Below are 26,685 nucleotides of genomic sequence, written 5' to 3' on the forward strand. Positions count from 1 at the left end.
AATGGGAAAAAAGTGGAAGCAGTGACAGACTTTATTTTCTTGGGCTCCAAAATCATTGCTGATGGTGACTGCTGCCAAGAAATTAAAAGACACTTGCTCCTTGGACAGAAAGCCATGACAAACCTGCTGCTGCTGCTGCTAAGTCGCTTCAGTAGTGTCTGACTCTGTGCGACCCCATAGACGGCAGCCCACCAGGCTCCCCCATCCCTGGGATTCTCCAGGCAAGAACGCTGGAGTGGGTATAAAGAAGCAGACATCACTTTGCCACCAAAGTTCGTATAGTTAAGGCCAAGATGCATCCAGTAGTTATGGATGGATGTGAGAGCTGGACCATAAGGAAGGCTGAGCACTGAAGAATTGACATTTTTTTTTTTTTATAAATTTATTTATTTTAGTTGGGGGCTAATTACTTTACAATATTGTAATAGTTTTTGCCATACATTGACATGAATCAGCCATGGGTTTACATGTGTTCCCCTTCCTGGGCCCCCCCCCCCACCTCCCTCCCCATCCCATCCCTCTGGGTCATCCCATTGCCCCGGCCCTGTGCCTTTGTCTCATGCATAGAACATGGAATGGTGTTCTGTTTCACATATGATAATATACATGTTTCAATGCTATTCTCCCAGAACGTCCCACCCTCACCTTCTCCCTCAGAGTCCATAAAATTGTTCTATGCATCTGTGTCTCTTATTCTGTCTCGCATATAGGGTTATCGTTACCATCTTTCAAATTCCATATATATGCATTAGTATACCGTATTGTTGTTTTTCTTTCTGGCTTACTTCACTCTGTATAATGGGCTCCAGTTTCATCCATCTCAGTAGAACCGATTCAAATGTATTTTTTTAATGGCTGAGTAATATTCCATTGTGTATATGTACCACAGCTTCCTTATCCATTCATCTGCTGATGGACATCTAGGTTGCTTCCATGTCCTGGCTATTGTAAACAGTGCTGCGATGAACATTGGGGTACACGTGTCTCTTTCAATTCTGGTTTCCTCGGTGTATATAGAATTGACATTTTTGAATTGTGGTGCTGGAGAAGACTCTTGAGAGTCCCCTGGACCACAAAGAGATCAAATCAGTCAATACTATAGGAAATCAACCCTGAATATTCACTGGAAGGACTGATGTGTTGCAGCTCTAGTACTTTGGCCACCTGATTCAAAGAGTCAACACATTGGAAAAGACCCTGATGCTGGGAAAGATTGAAAGCAAAAGAAGAAGATAGTTGCAGAGGAGGAAATGGTTAGATAGCCATCACTGATTCAATGCACATGGATTTGAGCAAACTCCAGGTGACTGTGGACAACAGAGGAGTCTGGTGTGCTGCATTCCTTGGGGTCACAAAGAGTTAGACACAATTTAGTGACTGAACAACAGTAACAACCTATAGTAGGCAGCTTTCCAGCATTACTATGATGTGAAACAAAGCCTATAGTAATCCTAGATATGCATGTAGGCAGGAAATAAGCCATTTTTCTTTTATCTACTGAGATTAAGGGAATGGGCTTTTGCTACTGCACAATCACTTAACCTATAAAAGATGCTCACTCTTTGGAAGGAAAGCTATGATCAACCTAGACAGCATATTAAAAAGCAGAGACATTACTTTGCCAACAAAGGTCAATCTAGTCAAAGTTATGATTTTTCCAGTAGTCATGTATGGATGTGAGAGTTGGACTATTAAGAAAGCTGAGCGCTGAAGAATTTTGCTTTTGAACTGTGATGTTGAAAAAGACTCTTGAGAGTTCCTTGGACTGCAGGGAGATCCAATCAGTTTACCCTAAAGGAAATCAGTCCTGAATATTCATTGGAAGGACTGATGCTGAAGCTGAAACTCCAATGGCCACCTGATGTGAAGAACTCACTCACTAGAAAAGACCCTGATGCTGGGAAAGATTGAAGGTGGGAGGAGAAGAGGCTGACAGAGAATGAGGTGGTTGGATGGCATCACTGACTCGATGGACAGGAGTTTGAGTAAGCTCTGGGAGCTGGTGATGGGCAGGGAAGCCTGGTATGCTGCAGTCCATGGGGTCGCAAAGAGTTGGACAGGACTGAGCGACTGAACTGAACTGAAATACCATGAAAAGTGTCATTTCTCTGCATTCTTGCTCCATTTACTTTACCTTCTAATACATATTGTTGTTTTACTTAAAAGACAAAAACAATAATATTTTCCAGTCTTCAAAGTATTTGGTAGTTCTATGCATTCTTTTCCTTTGCTCAGTCTTTATCTTATCTATCCATGTCTCCAAAAGATAAAATTCTGCTCATCATTCAAGACAAAGATTTAGTGTCACCTTTTAAGCAAAGTCTTCTCCAATTACTATGAAGCAAAATTATAATTTTCAAGCACATTACTGTTTGATAATTATGTGTTGTATTTTTTTTTCAAATTCTCCTTTATTTCATGTATTTTATATATGCCTGTCATACAAAGAATAGGAGTAGGTTGCTGGAGGTCTGGGGCTTATATTAAAGGTTCCAGCCTTGCACAAATGGGACTAATAAATATTTAATGAGTTGCATGATTTTCAGTTTAAGATATTTATAAGCATCTAAGAGGTATGCCAAAGCCTTTTTTATGAGTTAATATAATTGTTTTATAGAAAGTGTCTGGAAATGTTAAACATTCACAGTGTCAAAATTTTAGCAATGCAAATTACAACAAGGATGTATCTATTTTTATCACGAACACAAATTTATTTATGTGCCTGCATGTATACAAAATAATAATCAAACTCAAGTGCCTCAGGAAGCTAAGCATGTAAGTAGTTAGAGAGGCTTGTGACACTATGGGAAACTGGAGAGCATTGTTTCCTTTAAAAGAGGCTGCCATTAGAGTGCTAACAATTACACAATGAAGAAATGTAGGTCCAGTAACACGAGACCTTTCAAATTATCAATCAGTGCTGAACATAAAAAAATTCATGCAAAGAATACTTATTTTAAAAAGTCAATGCAAAAAATTAACATTGCCCAGCTTTAACGACAAGTATCTAGCCTTCCGGTTACATACATTTTAAAATATCATCTAACATCTATTTCATTAAAATTAATTAGCATAGCCATAAATTATAAAAAAAAAAACAATTCATTGATTTTACAGTTAGAATTACCACTATGAAATTTATCTTTTGTAAGTTATGTTGTTCTGATGCCTTTGTCTTTAATCACTCAAAATAACATAGAAACTTATTTTGTTTTTAAATTATATGTTTTTCAATAATAGATGGGAAGATACTATCACTTTTATCTATATTATATAATTGTTTTTTTTATTCTCTGATAACTCTAGTTTCTTTAAAGATTATATATTTCCTGTTTAATATTCCAACAATTGTATTCTATTTGCATTTTTCTCTCTCAAGAACTCTGCAAAGAGAAATATTGTTTTAAAGAGAAATATTCTAGTTTACCCTATCCCATCCAGTTTTTATTTCTCAAAAGAAAAGGATAGTTTCAATTCTTTGGACTTTTTTTCCAAGTATTAATTTGTTCTAAATTGAAAAAGATTAATTGATAGCTATCTTTTGAGGAACAAGATGTTGGTTGGTTCCCAACATGAAAATGAAATGCTGTGAATTTAATGTTAGTCTACCTGGCAGACGAGAGAGGAATTCTTTCTGTATTTTTCTCTAAAATTAATTTTATGAACTCAGTCTCAATTCATATACTACGGTTTATAAGAAGAATCACATTTAAGCTCAATATACCAGCCTACCATTAACAAATTATCATTTTTCTCCAGATTTTGTTTGCAATACACATTGTACTCTCAGGAAAATATTTTTAAGTTGTCCTAATGATGAAACCAAAGTTTAAAATATACAGAAATTTTGACCCAATAGTCCTATTACTCTTTAGCTGAGAACTTGTATTTCAACAAGCTTTGCACTGTTCTTCTAAAGGTACATCTGCATAGGATGCACAATGTATATTGGTCAATGGCCTTTTGGCTAATGTTCTTTCTTCTAAAAGAATAGGAAACGGTTTTTGGAATTTCTGTCCCCTACAGGTTCAATATTGCCACAGAAAGGGCGTTTTTGTTCAATTAGTACATTTCTTTGAGTACATTTTTTGAGTTTTAAGATATCAAAACAAACATAATCTAATCTTAACCAGTAAAGTTCAATGTCAAAATCAACCTAAAACTCTTCACACAGGTTTTCTGATACTGACATGGTATGTTTGTTCTCTTAACATTTTTTGTATGTCATTAATGCAAAGCAATTGATCTAATTGCAACAACTAGGATCACAGGATCTACAGTGAAATAACTTGCCTTCTGATCCTTATTACTCATGCACAGATTTAATTAAATGAGATTATGCACAAAAGTATTTATCCCTGTGCCCAACACATGAGAAGCTTATGTTTTACATAAGTATTGTTGTATTTCATGTGTATGAACCCCTCCCAACACTCAAGAAGGGACCCTAGAAACATCCTCACATTTTCTTACATATTGTATAATTTTTACAAAGTAAAAATAGTTTCACTGTAGTGATTCTTATCACTTTCACTTAGTATTTCCTCTTCATCATTTGTGTGTGTGTGTCGGTCAAGTACAATGCTATGGACATTTTCACAGTCAGGCTAAGGGGAAGTTGACTTGCAAATACATTTAGTTTAGGGTTAGGAGATTTATGTATAGGTTCTGTATAATTTCTGTGTATTATTACAATATTAATTTTCTCCACTATATAACAACTAACTGTAGATTTAGTGGCTAAAAACAATATTGATATTTTATCTAAAATTCATGAAAGCCAAAGTCTGAACATGGCTGTGCAGGGTTTTATCACTGGAGTTTTACAAAGCATAAATCAGGTGTTAGCCTGACTTTTTTCCTCTCTCTAACTTAGGGTCCTCTTTTAAGCATATGGGTTTTTTGGTATAATTAAGCTCTTTGCATTTGTAGGACACAGGCCTCCATTGTCTTTCTGCCTGTCATACATATGTCTCCCTCCATAGGCCTTCATAGATTGCCGTGCTCTGAATCCCTTACTTAAGGAAGAGCCCAACCCCTTTCATAGGGCTTACTTAACTAGGTCAGACCCAACCAAGATGATCACCTTTCTTATCAACTTAGAGTCAACTGATTTAGGACCTTATTTATATTTATAGAATCCTTTCCCTTTTTTCATATAACTCAGGGGTCCCCAACAACTGGATCTAATGCCTGATGACCTGAGATGGAAATGATGTAATAATAATAGAAATAAAGTGCACAATTGTAATGTACTTGAATCATCCCCAAACCATCCTTCCCTCTCTACCCCCAGTGCATGAAAAAATTGTCTTCCATAAAACCAGTTCCACATGCCAAAAAGGTTAGGGACAGCTGACATAACTAAACTTAATTAGGAGAGTGCTAGATATTACATTCACAATTCTGCCCACCTCAAGCAGAAAGGATTACACAGGGTGTGTACACCAAGAGACTAAACTCTCAGAAGTCATCTTGGAATTCTACCTACCATAATGAAATACTGCTAGCCATACCAGAGTACAGATGGCTTTCAGGAACATGCTTAGCAAGTTCTCTGACTCACTAGGCAATGAGACACTAAATAGCAGAGTCAGGTATCACATAATGACATGAATGGGTCTTCAGTGCCCAGTGGTAAAGATATGAGGGTATATAAATCTAAGACAACTTGAAATTTCCTGAAGTCTGACAGCACACATAAAAATTAGAATTTTCAACTTTGACAGTAATCAAAAAAATTTACATTATACTAATAACATATGAGGCTAAAGAAAACTATTCAAAACACCAAATTATAAAAATCAGATTCCAGTCAACCATGCCAGAGGAAAGACTAAACTGTATTTCTCTTTGGAAAATCTTATTTAAAGGACAAAAACTGTACAATATATAAGAATATATTATAGAAATACTGTTGCAGTTACCATGTTGCTTTTTAAATTGTGGATACATGTGTGATATTTGACAGTTTTTAAAATTATGTGATACTAGAGGTACAGGCAATTGGATAAAAGCAGTCAAAAAATACAAACTTGTAGTTATAAGATAACTAAGTATTAATAGTAGAGATGTAATATCTAATAAAATTAATATTAATATAACTAACACTGCTCTATGCTATATCTGAAAGTTGAGAGTAAATCCTAAGAGTTCTCATTGCAAGGAAAATTTTTTCTATCCTTTTAATTTTGTATCTATATGAGATAACAGATGTTCCATAAATTTACTGGGGCAGTCATTTCATGATGTAAGTTATCATGCTATACACCTTTAAATTTATACACTGCTGTATGTCAATTATATGTCAATATAACAGGGGAAAATTGTTTAAATTTTTGATGTGTTCTAATTACTTTATTCATTCCAGAAATATTTAATTTTGAATCATTCTTTTCCTTGAAGAGGCTCCATAGTTTATAAAATTCAGTTTCTATAAAACGTTTTCTCTGTTAATATTATAATGGTTATTGTTAAGCTTTAAATATATAAAATTTGGGGTCACATATCCCCAGTTGTCTGTACTGGGGGAAAACTGACTCATGGTCATTAATATTAAAGACAAAAAATATAAATAAAGATGAACACTGCTAACATTTCATGGTAGAATCAAGCTACCACCCTCTAAATATTCTAGACGTGAATTTTATTGGTTATCTTTCTTATGAGTATAGATCCACTAGTTGGAGGTTTCTTATAGGTTTTTCTTTTAAAAATCCTATCCATAATGAATCATATAATAGTTCATGTTCTGTTTTCTTAAAAATAGAGTAAGAACTTAAAGTCAACTGCAAAGCAATCTGAGGACCGACTTCTAGATTTCATACTATTTTTCCCTAAGAAAGTACTTATTTTTTTATACAACCCAGTTTGTTAATACTCTAAAATATTAACTTATGTATCACAATGTCAATGGAGAGACAATAAACAGTCTGTAGGAATAGAAAAGAGTTTTATCTGAGCAAAAATGAGCACTACAGCCGGGTAGAAACAGGTTTAAGAAGCACTAAAATAGTGTTCCATCAGACTACAAAATGGGAGAGGCTTATATACACAAACACTGAAGAATTACATAAGTTGTAAACTATTACAACTGGAGCTGGCAAGAAGCAAAGATGCTGGTTAAAGGCGGGTTTGTTGGGGTCTGAAATGGCTGCACAGTTACAAGGGAAGAACTTGAGACCACAAATCTGCACTTTGTAGCTGCTAGCAGACATTGTTTTGAGAGAGCTGGTAGTGTCCTTGAATCTAATACAGTTCAGAAAATTCAAGTTCTCAGTGATACATGAACATGTCTGAAAGTACATCTACAATGGCCACCCAGCTCCATTTTGGATGCCTGAACCAGTTACTCCAATCTGATTTTTAAATGCATTATTTTCTTTAATGGTTAAAGCAGATGTACAACACATGTTTAATAGGTCATGAAATCTTCAAATGAAGCAACTAACAAAGAAGGCTGAGTGCCAAAGAACTGATGCTTTCAAACTGTCAGGCTGAAGAAGAGAGAGTCCCTTGGACAGCAAGGAGATCAAACCAGTCAATCCAAAAGGAAATCAACCCTGAACAGTCACTGGAAGGACTAATGCTCAAGCAGAAGCTCCAGTATTTTGGTCACCTGATGTGAACAGCAGACTCATTGGAAAAATCCCTGATGCCAGGAAAGATCAAAGACAGGAGGAGAAGGGGGTGACACAGAATGAGATGGTTGGATGGCATCACCAACTCTAAGGGACATGAGTTTGAACAAACTCTGAGACGTAGTGAAAGACAGGGAATCCGTGGAGTTGCAAAGTCAGTTACCATTTAGTGACTAAACAACAAGGGATTAATCTCCAAAATATACAAACAGCTCATACAGCCCAATATAAAAAAACAAACAACCCAACCAAAAAATGGGCAGATCTAAATATACATTTCTCCAAAGAAGATATACAGATGGCTAAAAAGTACATGAAAAGATATGGTCAATATCACTAATTATTAGAAAAATGCAAATAAAAACTACAATGAGGTATCCCTGCACACTAGGCAGAATGGCTATCATCAGCAAATCTACAAAAAACAATGTATGTTGGAATGTGGAGAAAAGAGAACCCTCCTACCCTGCTAGTGGGAATGTAAACGTGCACCCACTATGGAGAACAGTAAGGAGGTTCCTTAAAAAACTAAAAATAGAGCTACCATACGATCCAGCAATCCCACTCCTGGGCATATATCCAGACAAAACTATAATTTGAAAAGATACATGCACTCCAATGTTCAGTGCAGCACTATTTACAATAGCCAGGTCACGGAAGCAACCTAGATGTCCATCAAAACAGGACATCATCAGTTAGACATATGCATGTATCCACTCTTTTTTAGATTATTTTCCCATATAGACTATTACAGAGTACTGAGTAGAGTTTCTTGTGCTACACAGTAGGTCCTTATTAATTATCTATTTTATATATAATAGTGTATATATGATAATTCATATCTCACAATTGTCCCTAGTCCCCTCACCGCCTGGTAAGAATAAGATATAAGTGCCAGTTTAGCCATGATTTTGACCTCACTATAGCTCATCTAGGTTTCCCAGTTGGAGCTAGTGGTAAAGAACCCACCTGTCAATGCAGAAGATATAAGAGATGCAAGTTCGATCCCTGGGTTGGGAAGATCTCCTAGAGGAGGTCATGGCAACCCACTCCAGTATTCTTGCCTGGAGAATGTGGATAGAGGAGCCTGGAGGGCTACAGTCCACAGGGTCACAAAGAGTCAGATACAACTAAAGTGACTTAGTACACACACACATAGCTAATTTAATATGATCTGGGCATTTTTTCCTAATCATTTATTTGAAGTATATGCCATAATATTTTGCAAACTGTATACAGTAATATCTGTATTATTTCCTTGTATTACTTCTTTCTTTTGTGATTTTACATGTGTCTTCTCTACTAAAAGAATGACATCTGACATTTTCAACATTTTATCATGCTAATTACCCATACACTGAATTTTTAGTTATATAATTTCTAATTTCTAAAATCTTTATTTACATGCTTACTTTTATATTTTTATTATTTTCGTTAATGTCGAATATAGCGTTTAAGGTTGGCAGATATGTCAAACAAAAATATAGAGCACTGAGTTAAATTTTAGTTTCAGACAATGACAATAAATATTTAGGACATACTTATAAAAAATCTGATATTCAAATCAAACTGGGCATCCAATACTTTATCTGGCCATTCTATTCTATCATTTTTTATTGAATTTTTAATCAGTATGTTTCCAGTAGTTATTGTCTAACAATGAAATTACATGATTCTGTATTTGCTTCCCGCAAAGTTTTGGACATAGTTTTGAGTGTTTTTTTACTTCAACATATTATTCCATTTATCTTTTTGAGTGCATTTTTACTCAGTTATTATGTAGAGTTTTAAATGTGTATGTTCTGAAATACTTAGCATTCTATCTAATCTTTTTATTAATGTTTCTCCAGTTTTATCTGACATTATGCACAATTTAGTTGATTTATGGAAATTTAGTGAATATTTATTTATACTTAAAACTATGATTGACAATAGAGAGATGATATCTCAGGCACTGTTTTTAGTAAACAAGGAAGAATATCTTACATTAGCCTTATAACAACTTGTGCAAAAACTGTTATTTCCATTTTATAGGCAAGGAATCTATGATTCATTAAGTTTAAATAGCCTTTTCCAAGTGTCACATTTCACAATAAAGTTGTTAAAGTGAAACCTATCACATCCTGAACACAAATGCTGATCTCACTTGTGAAAGTCACTCAGTTGTGTCCAACTCTTTGCGAACCCATGGACTATACAGTCTGCAGAATTCTCCAGGCCAAAATACTGGAGTGGGTAGCCTTTCCCTTCTCCAGGGGATCTTCCCAACCCAGGGATCAAATCCAGGTCTCCCGCATTGCAGGCAAATTCTTTACCAGCTGAGCCACAAGGGAAGCCTTCTATACTGGAGTGGGTAGCTTATCCCTTCTCCAGCAGATCTTCCTGACCCAGGAACTGAACTGGGGTCTCCTGCATTGCAGGTGGATTCTTTACCAACTGAGCTTTCAGGGATGACAGACCTCACTTGGAGACCAACAGAAACCCAGGAACTGAGCACCATTCATTACCAGCAGCCCAAGGTCAGAAACCTGCAGTGGTTCTTCAGAGTGCAAGAGAGGATGATCATTCCTTCTCTAAACATCTTACACAGCCTGTTGTGCTCCATGCCAAAACTGGTAACACGGAACTAAGTAGTTCTTGGATTCATCCACTGTACTACTCCACTGGTATGTAAGCTGTCAACATGTTTGGGGAACAACAGTTCTCAGTTTCTGGCATCCAACAGATTTCAATCCCAGAAAATCTCTTCTTCAAAGACAAACGTGTGGTGCAAAAACCTGCCTATTAGCTTTGTCTTTTTTTTAATTAATTTATTTATTTTAATTAAAGGCTAATTACTTTACAGTAGTGTGGTAGTTTTTGCCATACATCGACATGAATCAGCCATGGGTGCACATGTGTCCTTCCCACCCTGAAACCGCCCCCACCTCTCTCCCCACACCATCCCTCTGGGTTGTCCCAGAGCATCAGCTTTGAGTGCCCTGCTTCATGCATTGAACTTGCACTGGTCATCTATTTTACATAGTTTTGTCTTTACATTAGTACTAACATCTTATGTATGTTGTATTACTTTTACTGGGCTTTTGACAGAATGTTTTGCTTTGAATCAAAAGTTTATCTTTGATTCATGGATGGAAATGTCTAATAAGCCTAACCCTGGCTCCTTATGTAAAAATCTCCCCTTTCTTACCTCAACATTATGAATTGCTAATAAATACTTATTAAAAAAAGTATTAAAGTTTCACCTCATAAGATAAATATTGACCTCAATTATAAGATTAATCTTCAATATAGTTTATGCTTATAGGATTTATAAAAAAATCTTTTCTAATATATGCTTCTATTTCCAACAATGATTTAATGCTAGGCTATTTTATATAAAAAGCATCAACTGCTATTTTAATTTTCCTTCAAGTGTTATGATTATGGAAATAAGATATTTATGCCACACTGAATTGCTTTTGCCTTGAATTTCAATTTTCTTAATATGAAATATTTTTGTTTGTTTTTAGTATTTGTACTCGTCAGATATCTTATTTTTTAAATGTCTATGTTACACTTAGGTATATCTCTTCTGAATATACTCTATACAACATGTATACTCAATAGAGTATACAATATGTATCCTCTACTTTATACAATATGAGGCTGTTGACTTTAAAAAGTATTGTATTCATTTTCAAAGTGGATTTATTAGATGTAAAGAGTTTTTTGTTTTACATATTTACAAAGCAATTTTTCCAACTCTTTTTTAAAGGCTGCAACAGATGTAGTTAACTGGCAGAAGCATGTTTTACTTTCCCCAATTTTATTGAGATATAATTTATATTTAGCTCTGTATAAGTTTAAGTTATACAGCATTATGACTTGACTGAACATATATTGTGACTTACATATATCCTTTATTTTCAATTTGGCAGTTTAGCATTGCTCTTTTTATCCCTTTCTGCTATTTGATAGTGTAAAAAAAATATTGGCAGTACTTAGAAAAGAATTTATTTCATTTATTTTATTACTTATTATTCTAAAAATATCTTTATCTGATTAGAATGCAAAGTATTCAGTCTTCAATACTATGTCAGTTCTATGTTCAAACAGTTCAATTCAATGCTTTTAATATCTTACAAATACCTTCCTGTATTTTAATCTGCCTATTCACTGCTTTAGCCCAGTTTATCACCACTAAGAGAATAAAATAACCTTTTATATGGTCCCTCCCTTGCTGCTGCTCTTGCCTAGCCCATCTACATTGGGGAGCAAAATGTAGTTTGTGTTAACACTAACATGAAGACTTTTAAAGTGCTGCACTCAATATGTCAGCAAATTTGGTCAGTTTTCATCCCAATCCCAAAGAAGGGCAGTGTCAAAGAATGTTCAAACTATCAGATAATTGTTCACATTTCACATGCTGGTAAGGTTATGCTCAAAATCCTACAAGCTAGGCTTTGGCAGTACTTTAATTGAGTACTTCCAGATGTATAAGCTGGATTTAGAAAAGGTAAAACTAGGTGTCAAATTGCCAACATCTGCTGGATCATAGAAAAAACAGAGGAATTCCCCAAAACAGCTACTTCTGCTTAATTGACTAGGCCAAAGCCTTTAACTGTATGGAACACAACAAACTCTGGAAAACTCTTAAAGAGATGTGAGTCCCAGACCACCTTACCCACCTCCTGAGAAACCTGTATGATGGTCAAGAAGCAAGAGTTAGAACCCTACATGAAACAGCTGACTGGTTCAAAATTCAGAAAGGAGTACAACAAGGCTATATATTGTCACCCTGTTTATTTAACTTACATGCAGAGTAAATCATGAGACATGCTGGGCTGAATGAGTTACAAAGTGGAACTAAGATTGCCGGGAGAAATGTCGACAGCCTCAGACATGCTGATGACATTACTCTAATGGCAGAAACCAAAGTGGAACTAAAGAGCTTCTTGATGAAGGTGAAAGAGAGTGAAAAAGCTGGCTTAAAACTCAACATTCAAAAAAATAAGATCATGGCATCTGGTCCATTACTTCATGGCAAATAGAAGTGGAAAAGTAGAAGTAGTAAAATATTATATTTTCTTGGGCTCCAAAATTACAACAGATGGTGACAGCAGCCATGACATTAAAAGATGCCTGATCCTTGGACAGAAAGCTATGACAAAACTAGACGTGTATTAAAAAGCAAAGACATCGTTTTACCAACAAAGGGCCATATGGTCAAAGCTATGGTCTTTCCAGTAGTCAGGTACAGATGTGAGAGTTTGATCATAAAGAGTGCTGAAGAACTGATGCTTTTGAATTGTGATGCTAGGGAAGACTTAAGAGTTCCTTGGACTGCAAGATCAAACTAGTCAATCCTAAAGGAAATCAATCCTGAATACTCATTGGAAGGCCTGATGCTGAAGCTCCAATACTTTGGCCTGATGTGAACAGACAACTCATTGAAAAAGACTCTGATGCTGGGAAAGATTGAAGGTAAAAGGAGAAAACGGAGTCAGAGGAGGAGATGGTTGGATAGCATCCTGACTCAGTGGACATGAATTTGGGTAAACTCTAGAGGATAGAGAGGGACAGGGAGGCCTGGTGTGCTGCAGTCCAGGGTGTCCAAGTCACCTGAACAATAACAACAAAATGAACACTTCAATCTCTTCTCCTCAGTCTAAAATAGAATTTGGTAAGAAACAATGAGATGTCATTATATTAAAAAAATTAACACTTTGAACATACAATAGTTTTTAAAAGCTGTTTCATAACAGATAACTTGCTTATTTACAATTTCAAGAAACTCAGCCTTTTAAAAGATCCAGTGACCTAAATATTTTATTGTTTTTCTGTGATAAATTTGGAAAGACAGAAGGGCACTCAAATTTAACATGCTAAAGTTAAAATCCACATTGTATTCTCCTTTACTTAATTTGTCATCAAGTATGGATAAACTTAAGTTAAATGTAGTTGCAATTAGTGTTTTGCATTTAATTTCAGTGGCTTATTGGAATACTTTCCTGATGTATCTAAGTATTAAAATGCTGCAAAGGCACAAATACCATCAAATAACTATTCTCTGGAAAATAACAGGATACAAAATGTACTCAAATTCCAGATGGCTTTAACAAATAACGGAACACTAAGAGTATTCTATTGGCTTTTTTTTTTTTTAAGTCTATCTTCAACTTCTAAGATTGTGTAATAATAAATGTTCTAAAATAAAATTATCACCCCTCTTGGATTTTTAAAACCTTTGCTGTCTCTTGCATCTTATAATTCCATAGTTGTATTTCTCCATGGCAATAATAACTATATTCACTGCCTAGATTACAGTGTGTATTAATCTCCTGGCAACTGAAGTATGTCAATAAAAAGAAAAATAAAACCTTAAAGAATATTTAAAAATGAAACAGCTAGCTACCTTAAATTTGCCCAAATAAAAGACAGTCTCAGTTTGTAATTTATTGACAATTTTCCACCATTTAAAAAAATAAAAAGAACTAAAATTCGAAGTAACAATGGGAAGTATAATTCATTCTTATGATCAATTAACTTGATTAACTTGTGTAATAAGTGACCATTACCTCTTGTGAATGAAGAAAGTATCTTTATGGAACACATTTACTGAAGAAATTTATCTTATTAGAGGAATTCAAAGTGATCGCTGAATTTTCAGAGGTATGTAGATGAGAAAAGAATTTAGTACAGCATGTATTATAATTCTAGAAGCTTCCTTAACCTAATAATCTAAATAGGATATTGAATTCAATGTTCTAATGCAATGAAGAGGGGAAAAATCATTAAAAGAACAACTTTTGGAAACCACTTACCTAATCTTCTCTGTACTTTTTTAGGGTGATGGTGATGACATGAACACTTTAATTAGATGACAGGCTACCATTAGAAACACTGAATAATTTATACTTTAAAATTCTAAAATTTTATACCACTGGTAACCAGCAAGATCTTGCGTATAAGACAAAAAAGTACATCCAATCACTGAGAGGATGAACTGAGACCCATCAGGATAGTGAGAACATTTTTCCCCCAAATCAAGACAGAGCTGCTTATAGAAAACCTTGGCTGTAAGTATAAACCCTGAAAATTGTATACTTAGAGGGTAGAGGCAGATATCTTCTATAAGAAAAATCAAGGGAGAGAGGCTGGAGATATTTTCCAAAGATAAAGACATTTCACTTTTCCTTCAACAGCATGTACCTAGAAGGTTCTTATTGGGACAAACATTTTGTGACCAGGTATTCATAATTTTGAGCAAGTTAATTTGTATCCTGACAACTAATATTCTTTAGAACAGAATATGCATTTCCAAAGCCCAGAGAAAATTCCAGAGACCTCTTTAAGTTCCTTAATGAAGGACTTACAGATTTTCCAGCTGGAGTGTTTGTTTGTATTTCATTTATCCATTCTTACATAACAAATGGCCCAATTTTAGTGGCTTATAACAAAGTATCTTTGTGGTGCAGTGATTTGACTACACTTAAGTGAGTGATTCTTACTTGAGATCCCCTATTTGGGTCCACACAGAGGAGGTGACCCATTAACTTGGGTGGCAGAATTGTCTGGTTGTTGGCTGGGAACTAAGGTGGAGTTGTAACGCAGAATTCCTGTAGATGAACTTGCCACATGGGCTTGGGTTCCTCTTCGCACAGCATGGTTTGTTCCCTAGTGAGAGGATCTCAAGAGTGAATGTCCCATAAGATAAGAAGTGGCAAATGCTTACTACCAGACCAGCAACATTCCTGATATATTCTAATGGTAGAACATTCATCCTACACTTCCCTTGAGAGAAAGAAATAGAAAGAAAAACATAATATGATTTTTGATGGAGAAATGACAAGGCCACATTGCAGAAAGAGTATATTGTTAATTGTTAAATTTTCTTAGAAAATACTCTATTTGTCATAGGAATAATAAATTGTGGAGTGTTCTAAATGCCTTATTAAATGTTGAGCCATATAAACTTTTGCCAATTACTCTTAACATTATGCCAAATATATAGACTTGTGCAATTCTTCATGTAACTACTATGATATAATACTTGTAAAATTTCATGTAGATGGTATGATGGAATACTACATTAATCAGGCTTGGATCAGCAGCTTGGTTACAAGGTAGGAGTGTTCCCCTCACCATGAAACTACACCCTTATCAATGTACTCCAAGACACAAGATGGATTCAGACTTTATGAGTGAAAAAGGTAAAGTATATAAATTTTCATTAAGAAAAGACTGATAAACTTGGATTTATCTCCATTGTTTTGGCCAAAATTAGGTCACCATTTTTTCCTTCTACATAATATAGGCAGCCTCATGAAGTTGGTATAATTTGGTAATATTAGAAAATCAGGCAGTCTATTAATGAGCAATAGTCAGAAATTACCTTATTTCCTTATTTCTTCAATGTCAAATTGTAATATTCTTAAATTGAGCTATTTTAATTTCTCTATTCAATCCTTTCTTTTTGTTCTTTCTTATGGATATATTTTGATCTAATCACCGTGCTTCCCCATACAAAACTGGGAAATGAGTACATCAAGGCTGTATGTTGTCACCCTGCTTAACTCATATGAAGAGTACATCATGTGAAATGCTGGGCTGAATGAATCATAAGTTGAAATCAAGATTGCCAGGAGAAATAGCAACACCTCAGATATGCAGATGATACCACTCTAATGGTAGGAAGCAAAGAGGAACTAAAGAGCCTCTTGATGAAGGTGAAAGAGGAGAGTGAAAAAACTGACTTAAAACTCAATACTCAAAACGCTAAGATCTTGGCATCCAGTCCAATCACTTCATACCAATTAGATGGGGAAAAACTGGAAACAGAGACAGATTTTATTTTCTTGCCTCCAAAACCATTGCTGATGGTGACTGCAACCACGAAATTAAAATACACTTGCTCCTTGGAAGGAAAGCTATGCCAAACCTAGATAGCACATTAAAAAGCAAAGATATCACTTTGCTGACAAATGTCTGTATAGTCTAAGCTATGATTTTTTCAGTAGTCACATACAGATATGAGAGGAGGACCATATAAAAGCTGACCACTGAAGAACTGATGCTTTTGAATTGTGCTGGAGAAGATTCTTGAGAGTCCCTTGGGACAGCACGGAGATCAAACCAATCAATCCTAAAGGAAATCAACCCTGAATATTCATTGGAAGGACTGATGCTGAAACTGAAGCTCCAGTACTTTGGCCACCTGATGGGAAGAGCCGACTCATTGGAAAAGACCGTGATGCTGGGTAAGACTGAGGACGGGAGGAGAAGGGGGAGACAGAGCATGAGATAGTTGAATGGCATTACCAAATTAATGGACAGGAGTTTGATCCAACTCTGGAAGACAGTGAAGCACATGGAAGCCTGGACTGTGCTGTTCATGGGGTTGCACAGTTGGACACAACTTAGTGATTGAATAACAACTACAATGTACAAAAATAATTCATGCAGAATAGTGAATGTAGGTGTATATGGGTATATACATATGCTCATATAAGTGTGTATGTGTGAGGTACAGTATTGCATAAGTAGAATAACATGAAACTACTTTACAGTGTAACTAAGCTACATGAAGTAAAACCCATTAATAAGACATCTAATGTTTTCTTTTTAGGGACATTTTTTTAATTTCCAATATTTCCTTTCATTGTTTTGAAAAGCCATATACTCAATAAATGATTGATGGATAAGAGAAATGAAAACATATGACTATTTCAGTCAACCTAGTATATATCTGGGGTTCTTTCAGCCTATTTACACGCATGTTTACCACCAAAGGGAGTTGCATTTTTTCCTCAATATATGTTAGTGAACTTATGACTAATCCTTTGACATGGCTGAACTCACTTTGTAGGTTATCTCCAAGATACCTCATAAATCTGTTTGATTAAGTACCAAGAATTCAGTTCATTTTAATAAAAACTCCCTTTATATTTTCATGTGCTTAGTCACTCAGTCATGTATGACTCTTTGTGACCCCATAAACTGTAGCCCACCCAACACCTCTGTCCTTGGGGCTTCTCCAGGCAAGAATACCAGAGTGGATTGCCATGCCCTCCTCCAAGGGATTTTCCCAACTCAGGGATCAACCCAGGTCTCCCACATTGCAGTCAGATTCTTTACTGTCTGAGCCATCAGGGAAGCCCTTTATATTTTCATGGGAGGTATTAATTTCTATCTACTTCAAGTGATTATTATAAAGTTAGTTAAGTAAATGTATATGAAATAATTAGTCTTCAAATTTCAGGTGACTATATTCCCTTGTGGCTCAGTTGGTAAAGAATCTACCTGCAATGCGGGAGACCTGTGATCGATCCCTGGGTTGGGAAGATCCTCTGGAGAAGGGAAAGGCTACCCACTCCAGTGTTCTGGCCTGGAGAATTCTACAGACTGTATTATAGTCCATGGAGTTACAAAGAGTCCAATATTCTGGCCTGGAGAATTCCATGGACTGTCTAGTCCATGGGGTTGCAAAGAGTCAGACATGACTAAGTGACTTTCACTTTTACTTTCATAAAAAGAATCCTGGAGTGGGTTGCCCATCCCTTCTCCAGGGGATCTTCCTGACCCAGGGATTGAACCTGGGTCTCCTGCATTGCAGGGAGATTCTTTACTAGCTGAGCCACCAGGGAGGAATTGAAATAATACAAATAAGCATTAATACCAAAAATAACTTACATTTTTATATTCACCTAAATATTGAAAATTATTTCATATACATTTACTTAACTAAATTATTTTCAGTATTAACACTCATTAGTATAGGGACACATGAAACAGATCACTATAACTTTGAAATCAACATGTTTCCTGTTCTTTTATCTTCTTTAGTGTTCTAGTTTCCTGTCAGTTTAGCATTCCCTCAAATATTCAAAATAATTCTGATGATGATGTTTTTTCTTTTAAAGCCATCCAATACATCTTTATATTTTAATTTTTTGACAAACATGGTCTATAAGAACCTGGAGGATCTTGCTCGATCTGCATCTCTCTCTAGTAAGAATTTGAGTTCTCTGACCACCTTCCCTTCACTATATACACTACAGCCTCACTGCCAGTCTTTTTAGCTTAAAAAAAAAAAAAAGAATCAATGTCTTATCACTTGGATGATTAGAAGTCTATTCTTGCCAGAAATTCCCCTGTACCTTTTGGTCTTAATTACCTGTGAATCAACATTTGAACCCTTTGAAATTATAAACTGGTCTTTGTTATGTAGCTCAACGTTTTTCTTTTTTTAGACATTTAAAGAAAAAAAATATTGACGATATGAAAAATGATTTCTAAAAGACTAGCTTTTCCAGAAAACTGTAGCTACAGTGCAATATATTTATCATGTTAAAACATAATAAAATGCAACACCTGTGAAACAAGTGACCATCCTTCAACAATCTGAGCAAAGATAAAATGCCTAATGAACAACAAGGATGACTTGTAAAGGATGGGCTCTTGAAGTAAGCACCATTAAAAAAGCTGGGGGCGGGGACAGAAAATGGATATGTGTGTTCAGCTGAATAGAACCTTTGGCACTAGGAATCAGAGCATTGTTTCATACAGCATTAACACATATTATAAAAGTGTGTAGTATCAAAGGACTAGAACCACAAATATTCAAAAGCAGCTTTGTCAATTAAGCAATGAAATACTCTACAGTATGTCTCTCTGTTGGCCATCGTTGAATACCCTGGTAGCAACTTTGAAATGAAAAAAAGAAAAAAGTAGCTGTAACTCCTTTTATTTTCTCTCTTTGAAATCAAACAGATATCCAGCAATCCTGTTATACACTAACATTTCCAAAGTACATCATTCATACAAGAGAAAGACTAAAAAACAAAAACGAATTTACAGAGTATAAGTGCCTCACACAGCTTTCTGATGGTACTCTGGAGAAGCCACTTCATAAGTGCTGGCACTAAGCAAAGTTGTAATGTTCTTGCCAGATATTTTAGGAAATCATGAAGATAATTCAGTAATAAAGCAAGACTTTTCTCATCCAGAGGCATATAGGCCAACATTGCTCCAATTCATGCAAATGGTCTCAACAGATGTGGCGCTCCATACACCTGGGTCATGGGTGCATCAGAGAGGTCTGCGAGGATTTCAGAGTACTGTGGTCTCTCAAATATGTAGAGCGGCTGAGTGCCCAGCTTTACACTGAAGTATTCCTTTATCCCTTGCAGGACTCCATTAAACAGCACACTCCTTACTATTTGTGTTTCCTTAAGATTCTTATAATTTGCATAATCCTCTAGAATGGAATCCACATTCTTCTTGGCAGGAAGATAAAAGAGCTGTTTTTGCCAGGTAATTAAGTCCCAGTCATGAAAAAGCCCTGGTTTTAGTTCTTCAGGAATCTTTGTATTAACTTCAACTCTCTCCGTGAATGTTTCCTCATTTTCAGCAGTAGGATCTACTTAGGCTCTTTTCTCCTGAGGAGACTGAGGTGTCTCATTGGTACCTTCTCTATTTTCAGGTGTTTCTGTTTGTTCTTTTTGTTTTCACTTTAACATTTTTCTGTTGCAGACCAGAGGTCTTTCCAGGGGCAGCCCCTCATTGTCTTCCCCTCTGCATACTGCTCCTGATTGGCTTTCTGAAGTTCTCATTATTTCTGCAGATTGGTGCCCACGTATTTGAGTACCCTGCTTTGGAACCCATTCATCCCAATTTTTATTCCAACCACTGTAACGTATTTCACTTGTTTATCCTTTATGGTCATCTTCACACAATTTGGTTCGTAAAGACAACCCCCCTCCCTCTCAAAAAAAATAGAATAAAACAAAGAAGAGGCCCATGAAAGCACAATACTCTTTCACACCCCTGGAATTTAGGCCTCTGATCCTGCTTTGTCACCATTTATAAGTGATTTGCCACCACTACCTCCTCCTTCTCCCACCCACACCCACCAGCACCTGCTACTCTATACCACCCCATTCTGCATGAGATGCACCTTTAGACACCGCCAGCTCTACATCCTGGGCCTGGTTTAGCTCAACATTTTTCAGTGGTTTTTAAAATATGATCCCAGCACCAGAAGTATTAGCATTACCTGGGAACTTGTTAAAAATGCAAATTCTCAGGCCCAACTCCCAAAATTACTGAATCAGAAAAATCTGAAGATGAAGCTTAGCAATATATTTTAACCAGTCCAATAGGGAATTCTGATGCTTGTCTGAGTTTGAGAGGTACTCTCCTAAAATGTGTTTCCATTACATTGAAATTTTAATTTATTATATGTTATATCATAATCCAGGCTTCCCTGGTAGCTCAGCTGGTAAAGAATCCGCCTGCAATGCAGGAGATCCTGGTTCAATTTCTGTGTCAGGAAGATCCCTTTGGAAACATTTTTGAAGTACAGACCTTGGGAGCTCCTCTACCTCAGAAAAATTCAGTAATGGAGTGTGCATTTTTACCTAGCACTCTAGGTATTCTTTACTGGAAATCTCTATTATCCAGCCTTAAAAGATGATGCTTCGCCCTACATCTCAAACTCTGTATCCTTTGATGACTCCTTTTCCATTGAACTCCAGATTCTGAACCTTTGTATTTGCCCAGAATGGTTTTAATACAGATGTTAATAGGCTTTCCCCTTTACTTCATTAGGCTCTCAACTCAAAAGCTATCATAACCTAGATGTCATCCCTGACTACCCTTATAGAGAAATATAGCAGTCCTGTCATTCTCTATCTTCATTATTATAGACAATTTCTGTTTATACATCCCTTGGCATCCCTCAGCATAAGGAAGAGAGAGTACTACAAACAAATTTGTACTATTAAGCTTAAAATATGTTAAATAGTGGGAAAGAGCCAGGTCATCTAGAGCATAGTTGGTAGACACAAACAGAGAGAGATATACCATGTTCTTGGATTGGAAAACTCAATATTGTGAGGATGGACTATACCACCCAAAGCAATCTACAGATTTAATGCAATCCTTATCAAATTACCAATGGCACTTTACACAGAACTAGAACAAAAATGTTTATAATTTGTGTGGAAACACAAAAGACCCCAAACAACCAAAGCAATCTAAAAAATAAATAAATAAAAAACAGAACTAGAGGAAATCAGGCTACCTGACTTCAAACTTTACTACAAGCTTAGTCATCAAAAATGTACTAGAAAAAAAATAGAAATATAGGTCCATAAAATAGGACAGTAATTTCAGAGACAGAGCTACATACCTGTGGTCAACTAAGGAGACAAGAGGAGGACAAAGGAGACAAGAATATACAATGGAGGAAAGACAGTCTTTTCAGTAAGTGATGCTGGAAAAACTGGATAGCTACATGTAAAAGAATAAAATTAGAACACTTTTTAACACCATATACACAAAAATTAAACTGAAAAATGGATTAAAGACCTAAATATAGCCAGATACTAAAAACTCTAGGCAAACACAAGCAGACACTCTGACATAAATGACAGCAAGATCTTTTCTGATTTTTTACCTTCTAGAATAATAAAAAAAAAAAAAAAATGGGACTTTAAACTTAAAGCTTTAGCCCACCAAAGGATACCATCAGCAAAAAGATAACCTACAGAATGGGAGAAAATATTTGCAAATGAAGTGACTGATGAGATTAGTCTCTAAAATATACCAATAGCTCTTGCAGCTCAATATCGAATAAAACAACCCAATCAAAAAATGGGCAGAAGACATAAAAAGACACTTCTCCAAAGAAATACAGATGGCCAAAAACCACATGAAAAGATGCTCTATGTCACTAATTATTAGAAAAATGCAAACAAAACTACCATGAGGTATCATCTCACATGGGTCAGAAGGGATATCATCCAAAAGTCTATGAACAATAATTACTAGAGAGGATGTGGAGAAAAGGGAATCCTCCTTCTACACTGACAGTGGGAATGTAAATTGATAAAACCATTATGGAGGACAGTATGGAGTTTCCTTAAAAAACTAAATATAGAGCTACCATATAATTTGTCAATCCCACTCCTGGTCATATACCTGGAGAAAATCATAATTTGAAAAAGCACATGCACCCCAAAGTTATGACAGCACTATTTGCAATAGCCAAGACATGGAAGGAACCTACATGTTCCTGGATAAAGAAGATGTAGTACATATATACAATGGAATATTACTCAGCCATTAAAAAGAACAAACTAACACCATTTAAAGCAACATGGATGGACCGAGAGATTATCATACTAAGTGAAGTAAGTCAAACAAAGATATATATCATACGGTATCACTTATAAGTAAAATCTAATTAAAAAATGATACAAACTAACCTACTTAAAAAACACTAACAGACTCATAGATCTGAAGATCAAACACATGGTTACCAAAGGGGAAACATGAGGGAAAGGGATAAATTAGGATATTCGGGTTAGCATACACACACTATTTTTACGTAAAATAGATAACTAATAAGAACCCACTGTATAGCACAGGGAATTGTACTCAGTATTTGTAATAACCTATATGAGAAAAGAATCTGAACAAGGATATATATATATATATTAATATATGTATTTGTATATGTATATATATATATATGTTTATATATATATATATATATTGGAGAAGGCATTGGCACCCCACTCCAGTACTCTTGCCTGGAAAGTCCCATGGATGGAGGAGCCTGGTAGGCTGCAGTCCATGGGGTCGCTAAGAGTTGGACACGACTGAGCAACTTCACTTTCACGCATTGGAGAAGGAAATGGCAACCCTCTCCAGTGTTCTTGCCTGGAGAATCCCAGGGATGGCGGAGCCTGGTGGGCTGCCCTCTATGTGGTCGCACAGAGTCGGACACGACTGAGGTGACTTAGCAGCATATATATATATATATATGAATCACTTTGCTATATACTAGAAAACTAAAAAAAATAAAATGTAGATTCCTGACCCCATGTAGACCTTCTAGATTAGACTTTCTGAGGGTTAAGCTCTGGAATTTAGCTAGTAAAGTGAATCTAACATGTTCACCAAGTGATTCATACATATAGTAATGTTTTAGAACTACTCATCTAACTGACTGAATGTACATCACATTCAAAGTAATGAGAAACTATCTAAAGGTATAATGTGTTTTGTTTTAGACTAGTCTCCATAAAGGAGAATAAAGCTTTATTCAATAGATTATTGAATAAAGCTATAACAGAGATTGGAAGAGAAGTTATGACTGCTAAGTAGTACAGTTAGTGTCCTATAACTCATTTAATTACTGTGCTAACAATAGATATGGAAGGAATGTAGCTTTGGAAAAATGTTAAAAGTATAAAACCAACAAAACTTGGTAACAGAGATATGGAGTTAGGTGAAAGACAGAATTGAGATAATTCAGATGATTGCCAGATGCCTGGGAATGTAGCATACAAAAATTATTGTTACAAAAAGCTTTTTAAATGACTTCCTGATATCAAAGCGTAAACAAAAAACCAAACACACTTAAGTATATTATATGACTTTGCTTAAGATATTTCAATATTATTCTAAGTGATACCTTCAATCTTTCTTTTCTCTTTTCAGAAAATACAGGGCTCTGTTAGCTATTTGATAATGACTGGTGACAGACCCCTATAGCTTATGATATTGGCTCATATGCTGAAGTGTTACTGTGACCTGTAAGGCTTTACTATTGATAATGGCAGTGTAAGTCCTTATACAGAATAGATTATGATTATTACCTAAACTCAATCATTATATTAGAGACTGGAATGAAAAGTGAAGGTGAAAGTGTTAATCGCTCAGTAGTGTCCAACTCTTTGTGACCCCATGGACTGTAGCCTACCAGGCTCCTCTGCCCATGGAATTTCCAGGCAAGAATATTGGAGTGGGCAGCCATTTCCTTCTCCAAGATATCTTCCAGACCCAGGGATTAAATCCAGGTCTCCTGCATTGCAGGCAGATTCTTACCATCTGAGTCACCAGAGAAACCCAGAAACTGGCATAGTTAAATGTAATTCAGAATTTTCATTGACAGTTTTTAACAGCATATTCCCAAATAACAGTTTTTCCTCCTTTTTCCTTCCATTATATATTTACAGAAAGAGCTTTCAGTGATGAGCTTGTTTTTTTCTAAATTACTAGACTAACACCATAGGGTATAGTATATGCTAGATAATAACATATACAACTCATTTAATTACTTTTTACATTTAAAACCAAATTTGAGCCAAACATATATATTAGTGAAAATATTTCCAAATCATACAATTTTTCATTAGAAATTATAATAACATAAGCAAGTTGTTTCCATGCCAATACTTTTGCATATTATTTGCCATTATGTAAGAATTGTGGCCCATTATATTATCTGACTTTATATTAGTTGATCTTTTAATGTTTAACTCCTAATATAACTGAAGAACTGTATTTTATAGCCTTATAGTATCCCTTTCTCCTTGCTGTCTAGATTTAATAGCATTTCCATTTCAGTGATGAGTTATTGCTTAATTATTGCTGTAATAGCCTATTGTTGATCATATCTAAAGTGTAGAAATTGACAGGATGCCATTTTAGTTTGCTGGGTGTTTTAGAACTAATAATTTGTCATAACAAGTGACTCCACTGTCATTAATAGTACCATTACTACTCTCTGTGATGGGAGCATGAGGCTTATCAACTCTGTGGGGAAATGGCACATAGATTTTCACTATTAACTTGAATTTAATGTGCAAAATTAATTCAGTGAGCCATGAGGAAACTTTTTATTATGGATAGGCTTTTATTAAGAGGCTATAATAATGAAATATTGATATCATTGATCTCAATATCGAATTATTGAAGAAATGTTAATTTCCACATGTTACATAACTTATATATACATATCACATATATACCCACATATGTATATATACATATATGAATATACACATACCTGTACATATGTGTACAACTACATTTAATGATTTAAAGTTAACCAAATATGTATATTAAGCAAGTATGTTGTAAAAACCAAATATATTGAATTAAAATTGGATACAAATATACATTTTTTATACTTTTCTCATATTATCCCTTGTCTAATATTCTTTATTTTTCAAAATATTAATACTTCTTTGTTTTAAAAGTGCTAATATTTACCTAGTATTTCCACCTGAAGAAAATTTGATGCTAGATTATCCTTAATAGTAAAAAAGGAAAAAAACCCTCAATAACTACTTTATGTACTTTATTTTGAATAACAGATCCCAGTAATTATAATATTTCATTTGAGAAGCACCTGGATAAAATAAGTTTTACTCTAAACAACTTTAGTACATGTAAACTTACATAGAGTCTGCATCAATATTAGCAAAGGCAAATATTCTTAATCTTCACAATTGTCTTTTTATCTGAATTAGTATAGAATACAACTAGTCATGTACTATTCTTCATTTTTTATGAATGTTATTAACTGTGCTAGCAATGTAACACTGTATTATATAAAGATCAAAGGAAAAAATATACATCTAAGAGCAGCTTAAATTCCATCTCATTCTCCATTTCTTTAGAGTTCCATTTTAAAGGTATTGTTTTAACTATATCAAGAATGTGCCTAGTTCTTAGAATTATTAATACATTGAATTTCTAAGTATTTAATATATCAAAACTGGTATTAATGATGCTAACATGAAAATTCCTTCTGGAACATTATTATATTCCTAAAATTTTTTGTACTCTATCCATTATTTTAAATTATGTATTCTCGCCATTTTGTAACTTGAAAGATCATTTTTGATTCGTAATATTCAATCACTTACTCCCCTAGGAAAATATATTTTCCTGGTACAATAATCATGCTCTAAATAATTAAAGTCTTTGTAACTAAATACCAAAAACAAACGGCAAAAATGGGAAAGGACTAATGAGAGGCAAAGTAAGACTTATCCTCTATGCTTCAAATATCTTATAGGTTTTAATGTAACATACTTTATCCAGCCTTTGTATACAGTACTTCAAGTATAGATAACAGATAAACTGTAGACTTAAAGAAGATATTTGGTAATGTGCCAAATTCCTCTGAAGTCAGAAAATGCATATTTTACAACCAGATCCTCATTTCAAATTATTTCTCTACTAAAAATTAAGGAACATC

The 26,685-nt window shown here is 35.1% G+C and overlaps 1 long non-coding RNA gene and 1 pseudogene across 1 annotated transcript in view; both read right to left on the reverse strand.

Annotated features, from left to right (window-relative positions):
* Window positions 1–26,685, reverse strand: part of LOC145539221 (uncharacterized) — a 212,748-nt gene that overhangs the window by 151,310 nt on the left and 34,753 nt on the right. The window lies entirely within an intron of this gene.
* LOC145539774 (mortality factor 4-like protein 1) lies at window positions 19,494–20,486 on the reverse strand (annotated as a pseudogene).

Source organism: Giraffa tippelskirchi, chromosome 2, assembly GCF_054371585.1.
Source record: "Giraffa tippelskirchi isolate mGirTip1 chromosome 2, T2T-mGirTip1v1.2.pri, whole genome shotgun sequence".
Classification (NCBI taxonomy): domain Eukaryota; kingdom Metazoa; phylum Chordata; class Mammalia; order Artiodactyla; family Giraffidae; genus Giraffa; species Giraffa tippelskirchi.